General features: G+C 42.4%; 1 protein-coding gene across 1 annotated transcript in view; it reads right to left on the bottom strand.

Annotated features, from left to right (window-relative positions):
- Positions 1–10,000, bottom strand: part of prkcea (protein kinase C, epsilon a) — a 27,186-nt gene that overhangs the window by 14,175 nt on the left and 3,011 nt on the right. The window lies entirely within an intron of this gene.

The following is a 10,000-nucleotide window of genomic DNA, read 5'->3' as shown; positions in this document are numbered from 1 at the left end:
CACAGAGAGAGGGAGGGAGGGAGAGGGAGAGAGAGAGAGAGAGAGAGAGAGAGAGAGAGAGAGAGAGAGAGTAAATCAATGAGAGCTAATACAGCTGAACAGTGCGTGCAGCAGGGGGGCTTCCTCCAGCACAAACAAACAGATAAACAAAACAAGCCAACATAAATAGAAGAGGTCATCATTGTCGTCAAAGGAGGTCATTACCTTCACCATCATCACCCTCATCTTCATCACTATCATCATTATGCATTAATCATTATCATCATCATCATCATCATCATCATCATCATCATCATGGCTTGATAATGGTTGATGTTTGCACTTTTACGATGTGTTTTGTTTGTGTAGATAAACCATAACTACACCATGGGCCTGTACAGAATCTCTACTTGTTTTGATTCTCTTATCATCTTTTTCCACTGTTATGTATGTTTTTACCACTTTTATGTATTAAACGAACTTAAACTAAACTAACTTAACTCAACATAGCTGTAGCCACAGTATATTTGTGTAACTATTTCAGGTGAGCAACCACGTATTCATCCACTGCACAGCAATTTTTAGCTGAACACAGTCACCCATCACCGGCTCCCTATGGAAACAAAAACGAGTCACGCTCCAAGTCTTGCAGGAAGAGAGAATTTTCTGCACAGAAAGTGGTTCCTGGTAGTTCAAAAGAGTACAGAATTTTGTAAAAATCTTCAGGTAAATGTCACCAATCTACACAAAACTACCAGACTTAGCCACATATTATATTTAAAATGACCATTTAGCTTTAGAGCTAAATGGTGTTCTCATCACTTAACAGGGTAAGTTAACGTCAACGAGACAATCTCTCAAAAACTTGGTGTATTCCTTTAAAGAGACAGCCTGGGTTCAAGCCCCCATGTTGGCTAACATCCCGCCTGCTGAAGTGTCCTTGAGCAAGACATTGAATCCCTCCCAGCTCCAGGGCTGCTGCACTGTAGCTGACTCTGACCTCTGACCTCTGAACTCCCTGTGGATGTGGGCAAGAGCAAAGAGGATTTTCCTATGGCGATTAATAAGGTATCACACTCATTATCTTTATTATTATTATCATTATCATAGTGGATGCTATTCAGGAGGTGGGAGTATTAACCACAACACCATCATAAGGTCTCATAAGGGCTGTACAATAAATAAAAAAACACAGAAATCGCAATATGAACTACTGTAATGTTCAAATTGCAAGGGGATGCAAGGAAAAGGCGATTCAGCTTCCTTAACAAGTTGTTCCTGTGCTTTGTGGAGTTACTGGCTAAAAGGTTTGCAACATCGCATGTCAGAGAAAATAATGCTTGTGGAGTCGCATTCAAACCACCTATTTTTAGATCATCAGTGAGCCAAATCTGTTCTGTAACGGACTGTCAACAGACTGTAAAATGGTAAGAATTAATACCTTTTGTAATGCTAACAGGGACGCTAGACCAACCAAAGACAGACTAGTCGTTGGGAGTGTTGAATAAGATCACTGAAGGAGAAGCAAAGCTGCTGAATACACCTGTGTTAAAATCTAACATCTCTACATACAAGGCATGACCTGCAGAAAAACTGAAAAAAAAATTGATGCCAATTATATATCATATATCCACTTTTAATATTCAATAGCTGATTAAATCATTACATAATATATTTATTCTTATTAATCATTATACTGTCATTATATATCTTTATTTAGCTAAGAGCTTCAATAATAAGCCATAGAGAATTTTACTTTCACACCAGCAATCATTCTGTAAGAGTAAGTGTCATTAAAATGGAGGCACTCTCATTTTGGAAACTTTTTATATGCACACTGAACGTAAGAATGTACAATTGCACACAATCACATACAGTATATGCGTGCGCACACGCACACACACAGAGACACAGACACACACACACATACTTATCTAACAAAAAATGACATCACTCCGCTATAATATACATGCAATTACAGAGATTAGAAAAAGCGAGTGAGTGGGGGGGGGGGGGGGGAGAAAGAGGGAGCGCTAGAGAGACAGAGGACACAGGAAGAGAGAGAGAGAGAGAGAGAGAGAGAGAGAGAGAGTGAGAAAGAGAGCTTTAAATCCTTAGTTAAGCTCTGGGACAGCAGCAGATCCTCTTATGCAACAGTCAGACACACACACACAAGGCAGACACACACATACACCTCCATGCATTACTGAATATGAGACACAAAGATCATAAACAGAGAAATATGCAAAAGCAATGTCCATACACCCCCCACCCCCCTCCTCCCGCCCCCTGCCTCCCATCAGACACACTCACGCACACCATCTAGCCCACTGGCTGCATGACAGCAGCATGGCAGTGCAGAGGCACACAACCATGAGGAAAGGTATTTAATAGATGTGCAGTAGGAGTCTTCTGTGGATCATATGGAATTTATGAGTCACCCAAAAAGCTTGGCAATAGGCACTTAAATTACCGTGAATATCAGATGAATATGAATACTGTAAATGCTGGAGAAACTGCACTTTCTGATCCAAAAGTACTGAGACAAATTACACTAGAGAGCAGAGTCGTTACATGTATATATTTGGTTGCATACATTTTATAGGTCCAAAAAAGATTAAAAAATACACTCACTGCTGCGTTCTCCTTTGTGGTGCATGGAAAGTTGGCAGTCCATATTAACAAAGAAGGTTTTCATACACTCATATCAACTCATCATCAATTTTTATTGTGTAATCAGTGTTTCTGTCAAAGGACCTTTCTCAACAGAAGATGCAGAGGGGATATGTGTGTACGTGTGTGTGTGTGTGTGTGTGTGTGTGTGTGTGTGTGTGTGTGTGCGTGCGTGCATTATTCTTTCTTTGTATGCATAATACATAACAACAGCATGGGATTTGTAACCCATAAACACCACCGGATTCTTGATGTCTACCCTTGAAAATACTGTGCTAATCCCCGAATGCAGCCTCTTGCGTAACGGCGCATCTCAGTGGATTTCAGCTGGAAGATGGACTCAGAGTAATTTGGTATAGTGTGGAATAAATGGACGACACCGTGATTGATTCAGTGCTCAGGTCCTGAGGTGGCACGCCAGCCAAAAACCACCGATCCCCCGTCACCAGTTATATAGGGCCACTTTAGCCGTGAGGTTCCTCCGAGCTAATTTTTCTATTGAGATCAGTAGGAATTAGGGCTACAAGACCGATTAGACTGTGCCAATATTCCATCTCATCAGTCTTCATTTGAATCTTTAAATTTGACCATTTTCATGCCAAAAAATTCCCCAAAATACAAGTTTTCAGCCTTTTCTTTGCCTGGTTAAATAAAGGTTGAATTGAATTCAGTGTCTTTCCCCCAGAATTGTATTCTTGGCAGGGTGAAAAAACAATTTATACAGCATTTACCATAATCATTATCATATAATAACCAAACTCCATTGAAACCCATATTATGAAATTGTTTTAGGTGGGTGAGCAGCTCGTAAGGCAGGTTTCATCACAGCTTTTTCTCACTGCCACCCCTGAAGCTGTTGAGTAAAATACCAACACATCACACTGGGGTGACTTCTGTGGTCAGCCATCTGCAGTATTACAATAATAAACATACTCATCCATATTTGTGTACAATCTGATTAAAATGCCACATTAGAATCACTTCAGCTAAAATGCTTCCCATAGACAACCAATGTAGTATGTATGACTTAGTGGTAGAGTCAGGGAGAAACCTCAGTCATATCAGAGATGGGTGACATGACAGCTAGCCATGAAAACTATTAAACTTCTATTAGATACATTAGCTATCAGATGTGTTAACAACAAGACAGTGAGGGTTAGCTGACCAGATACTAAGGTCAGCTCGCTAACAAGCTGACATTATCTAAACACAAAATTGATCAGATGCATCCTTGGCAAAATTCTCAATTCAAAGAAAAAAAAAACAGCGCAGAAATTAACCTGTTTATTACAAGTTGAATACTCAATTCTGATTGGCTAATGAACGCATTCTGAGGTATGTTATTTCTGAATAACAGACCACTGTTTCACATGTAATCATATCGCTCTACAGTCAAGAAGTCTGGTCCATTTTGTCGATTTCTAATCAAAAACTAGTAGAACTTAGTGCCAAACCAAAAATATGTTGCTCCTTGGTGACTGTAGATAAACCTAGGTTAAATCTGACCAATATTACTTTTAATGTAATCAGAGAGCACAAAACATTTGACTGCTGGTTAGAGGCCACATGACAATCTTGCTGGATTTGTTTACTATTTGTAACCTATTTCTATGGTTACAGTTCTGCTACAGTGTTGCCAGGGATGCTACAGAGTTGCAGTCCTGCTGAACCATTTTTGGCAGAAGCTTGTAAATTACTTTTGCTTGTAATAAATTCATCAATATTTAATGTCAAATGATTAATGTATTTAGTAAGTAGCTGTGTAATAAGTGGGATAATGTACAGCGAATCGGCCATTATTGCAAAACAATGTTATCATTTTTAGTGTTACTAAAGATATTATTATGCATTAATGACCAGCTCAGCGTACATTAAGCCTCACCTATTGAATTCTGTTGAGACAACAAAGCTGTACATTTAGAAAGGCAGCCAGCTGTTCACTATTGTTATGCAAGAGCTAGGACCTCCACTATTGCTGCCAGAGGCTGCGTTACGTCACCTGACAGCCCTCTATAAGAAACTGACTACATTCACATAAAACGTCTAAAGGAAAGTAGCTGCATTCACATAGAATTTTCCAGAAACTTTTCTCTGTGGGGAGTTTCTGTATAAGTGATGAATGGCTGCAATGGAAGCTCATACACAATACCAGACTCAGCTGGCAGCACACCTGGGGCAAATAGTATTTGGAAATACTTTTTGTGGTTTGTTTTAACCTACTGAGGTGCCAGATGGGTGGGGTTAGCCTAATAGGATGACACGATGAGTCAGAAAGTTTTGGCATCACAGGAAAGCATTTGAAAGTCAACTTAGTTTACTTTTCTGTGATTGTCAAATCACCTGTCTATATTGAAATGTCCTGATACAATAAACCCCACCCTTCAAGCAGGTTATGCAGGTTAAAACAAACGGTAAGAATTACTTCTGAACTACATTTGACATTGGTCTGGTTTGCGTGCATGTCTCGTATTTTGAGTGAAAAAGCCTCCAGTATTTCAGTGTATTTCAGTCATCTGAATGTTTTACCGGGCCTTTCCACAGGTGGTTCATATTAGTGAAGTTCTAACATACTACAAAAGTCTAATTATTTCTGGTCAATGAATTGTAACCGGACTTGGACATAACATGTACACACACACACACACACACACACACACACACACACTGAGGTGCTGTGCCCTGACAACAAAAGAGGGGAGGAGAGAGCTGGAGAATCTAGTTCACCTCATTAATCTGGTTAGTCCAATTAGGACACTGATACAGCCAGGGAGACCGATCACTTCACATACACTCACTCACGCACGCACACACACATGCACAAAAGCACTGTGTGTGTGTGTGTGTGTGTGTGATCTGTGAGTGTCTAGTGTCTAGGGATTCTAAAGTGGGCTTCAGAGGGAGGCTTGGTTTAAACACACATACAAGCTTAACTCTATTTCCTTTTTTCTACCCACACACACACAGTCAAAAACAGTCCCAAACACACACACGCTACTGATAAAATAACCCCACACACACACACACACACACATACACACACACACCATATGCAGCAGTACAGAGAAGCACTCAACCAAGCAGACAGGGCACTCAAAGCTTGCATTATATCAATACTGTGGAGCTAACCCCCTCCCACTCCCTGTCCATCTAGCTCACTATCTCTCTCTCACCAGACAGCACTCTCTCTCTTTCTCTCTCTATCTCTCTCTCTCTCTTTCTCTCTCTCTGTCCCTCTGTCTCTCTCTCAGGAGCATTTAGTCTCAGTGACAACCTCCCACGTCCATCTGTCAAATAACAAATTTCGGCATTGAGATAGCTCACACGCATTCACACAATAGAGTGAGTGTGTGTGTGTGTGTGTGTGTTTATCCCTCCTTCTTTCACTCAGCCACTCAAGCGTGTCAGCGCACACACACACACACACACACACAAGGCCCATGCTGAGTGAGACAGTGTGAGAGTCATGCATCTTTAATATAACATCACAGACGGCTAATAATGTAAGAGGAGCCGAGCTGGGGGTGAGTGTGGGGGGTGGGGGGTGGGGTGGCTGCGATTCCGATTGGTGCTCGACTGCATCAAAGCCCGCCACCAGAGCGAGCGGCGGGTCTGTGGTCCAATAGCGTGGCGGAAGGGAATAGAGGCAAGAGAATTAGATTTAGAAGAACGGACATTCCCAATCAAATCAGCCTGTCTGTTCTGCCATCTCAGAGATCACATCGCTTGCGCTCAAGACCAGTGTTTGGTATCCAGCTGGACCAGCAGACGGCATGATGGGCAACCTCTGTAGATCTGGCAGAGTCACCGCCGTTGGATCGGTCTAAATGAAAACGCATTTCATAGACTCAAGCTGCTGAAGGGAGCATTGGAGCTAAAATGACAGACAGAAATAGTCAAAATTTACAGCCTTTCTCTGATCTAACACACAGAGGCACAGACAGACATACAAAAATACACACACACACACACACATAAGGTCAGAGAAAGAGAGAGGGGGAAAAAGAGTGTGCATTTCACCTGCTATCCCAGCGCTCTCCAATATCAACCCATTTCTTCCCTTTCACTGAGGACATGCATTACACACCCTCCAGGAAACACATACACACACACCAAAGACTGACCTGATTTGGCGTCAGTGGGCAGAACACTGCGCTTGTGTGCGTGCGTGTGTGTGTGTGTGTATGTGTGTGCGCGTTCGCTTGTCTTGTCACCGTGGCGACAGTGTGTCAGGGCATCTTAAGCCCAGTCTGTCCTACTTCACCATCAGGTCACCAAGGGGTGGGGCCTATGATGTCATCGTCCGGCAACTTGCCACAGTAAGGGGATGGAGGCCGGCCTCTGATTGCGGTCCTCCAGTCATTAATCCTGGTTGGTGTAAGTATGAGCTAGTGTGTCTGTGTCTGTCTGTGTGTGTGTGTGTGTGTGTGTGTGTGTGTACTGCTGGCTGCCTCAGAGTGTCAAACAGTGGCTGGCTGACATGTGACATGGCCCGGGTCCTGTGTGGAAACATTACACTGTGTGGTCAGCGTGTCTCAGGCCAAGGCCGAGAAGCTCCTACCAACCAGTTGTATTTACATGTACACACACCTTACTTCTACACCTCATCTCTCCCTCTCACCCTTTCTCCCTCTCCGTGTTCACCTCCTCCCGTCTCATCCCTCCATCATCACTCTCTTTCTCTCTTCCACACCCTTCCCTTTCTGTCTATGCCTATCTATTCCTCTTCTTTCCCTTTCATCCCCCCCTTCCTCTTTCCATCCTCGTTCCACCTCCTCTGCCCACTCTCCTTCGCTCTCTCTCTCTCTTTCTCCAGGGTATCTGCAAGTTTCAGAAACCCAAATTTAAGACTCTTTAAAATCTTTTTAATGCCACCTGGAATTGAATTTAAGACCAATTTAAAAAACAAAATAAAGAAACAAAGCTGGCAAAACCAGCCTATTTCCGCCTGAACATAGCTAATCAAAGCTCTGCAACTACAAATGGGAAATTAATTGTCAGGGGACCTGAAGTCTGATTGTGTTTGTTAAAGCAGTCACGGTGACAAAAAAAATGTTTCACACATCCCCTAACCCTGCGCTATATTGATATATAAAGGCTTTGCGGTTGCATCACAAATCTCCTAGCAACGGCTGGCACCAACATGAAGGACTCGACTGTGCACAAATAACGGCTAAATATATAACCTGGTGAGAAAAAGAGAGATACCTGAAAAAGACTGTGGTGTGGGTGTCCATTCAGTAACACTATATGTAAAAGTGAATGGTCTGATAAGATAGATTTGTTTCCAAATTTAAGATACTGTGACACAGTAAATATTGTTGTAGCCTGAGGCTCAGTCAACCCGAACACTAACATTTTGGCATTGTTAGCTAGCTAACGACTCAGCAGGCTAATTTAGTAAAGCAACTAATGTTATTGCTAACATGCTATTATTAGCCACTACTATCGCTAGCTTCTACTAGATAGCCTTTGTTAGCTAGTGTGCAAATCAGATGTGTTTACAAGACATTGATGGACCAGATGCATCAATGACAAAATGATCACTTTCCAGTCAAAAACAGCACAAAAATTAACCATGTCTAATGAATTGTGATGGCCAAGTCAAAGCCTGTGTTCAGAAACACAACCAGCTGTTCACAGCCACGGTCGCGGAGGAGCTGAGAACTTCCAATATGGCCGCCAGCGGGTGTCTCGAGTCACCTGAAGGTCCGCTTAAGAGTGGACAAGCAGCGCAGAGAAACCTGTTATGCATGGTGAGAAAAATAGGACCTCTAATAGCTGTATTTAAGACATTATAACTCTATAATAATAAATTAAATTTATTACAAGACTTTTCCAGACTTTTCAAGGACCTGCAGATGCCCTTTTCCTCTCTTCCACATCCTTACCCCGTCTCTCTCCCCCCCCCACCCCCACCCACCCATTTCTCTTTTTTTTCTGTGTTTCTGCGGGTGAGAGGCAAGGCGGCTGGCTGTCATGTCACCATGGGGACGGGCTCCACAGAGCATCTCAATTACTGAGTGGGACAATTAATAAGCATCAAAGCCTGGTTAATAATTCACCGGCAGCACAGAGCCGGAGCCTGGCCCAAAGCAGAGCCAGCCGGCCGCTCTGGTCCGCATGAGATGGAGAGATGGCAGAAGACAAAAGAGGACAGGAAAAAGAGGGAATGAGAGTGGCAGTGCTGAGAGGAGAGACTGAGAGAGAGAGAGAGAGAGAGAGAGAGAGGGACAGGGAGATGAGATGAGTGAGGCAGCAGAAGGGTGGGGGAAGTGAGAAAGACAGAGGGAGAGGGCTGATTGTGGGAGAGGAGGTGAATGGGCTGATGGTAGGATAGGGGGAGAGCGGGAGAGGTGAATGATGGGAAGGTGGAACGGGTGATGCAGGGAGGAAAGAAGTAGGTCTATGTGAAAGGTTTCATTCCCAAATGCTACATATCTATTTTGGGAAAGAATGTTGTTGCACCTTAAAGGAAAAATCCACCCTAAAACAAAACGATGCACCATGCATTTCTGAGTCCATTTTATTGCTGGGTGTTGCATTTTTCTTATTGCTAAGAAAACATAGACGAATTTTCAGTTATTTAAAACATTAAAGGTAAACATCAGGTTTTGGTGTCAGTCCCTCAGAATCAAAGAGAAAGGGCTTCTTTCTAGACTCATTTTGCACCAACGTTCAACAATCATACAGGGAGAAATTCATCGTAGAAGAGGAAGAGATACCAATTTCTCCACTGACAGTAGCCTCAATAGACCACAATGCAATGCAGTTACAAGACATGTTGTGTTTTGTGTAAATAGTAGTATAAATAAATAGTAGTTGTGTAATCATAGACACGCCCCAATGTTCACCAACTAGTTGGCTGGCTGCTATATTTATATGCCCATATACCCACCTTTGCCTTAAAGTTAATACCCTTTCTCTGGGGGTTGTTGAAAGGCATTCTGGGAAAAGTAGTAAATCACTAACTTAAGTAGAAGTAGACAAGGCAGGTTGAGGGAAAGTGGGTACACCAAAAAAGTTAATTATGACACTTAGTCACAAAATAATTCCCGGAATGCATCACAGATTAATGACATCTAACAGTGTAACAGTATCCGAGGGTGGATTTCTCCTTTAAGATAACTAATAACTTTACTTTCATGCCAGCAATCATTTTGCAGGGGTAGGTGTTACTTTTTTTTCTCACATGACTCATTTTGGAATAAAACATTACATACACACTGAGCAGTTGAATAACTGATGAAGGAGGTTGGTGGCTCCGCTTGTTGACACATATGACTGAATACATCTCCCTCGCTGACTATTGATTTAAGGCAAAGGGTGAAGAAAAAAACATAATTGATCT

Source organism: Centroberyx gerrardi, chromosome 20 (genome assembly GCF_048128805.1).
Source record: "Centroberyx gerrardi isolate f3 chromosome 20, fCenGer3.hap1.cur.20231027, whole genome shotgun sequence".
NCBI classification, from domain to species: domain Eukaryota; kingdom Metazoa; phylum Chordata; class Actinopteri; order Beryciformes; family Berycidae; genus Centroberyx; species Centroberyx gerrardi.
This window is presented reverse-complemented; position numbering and strand designations above follow the sequence as displayed.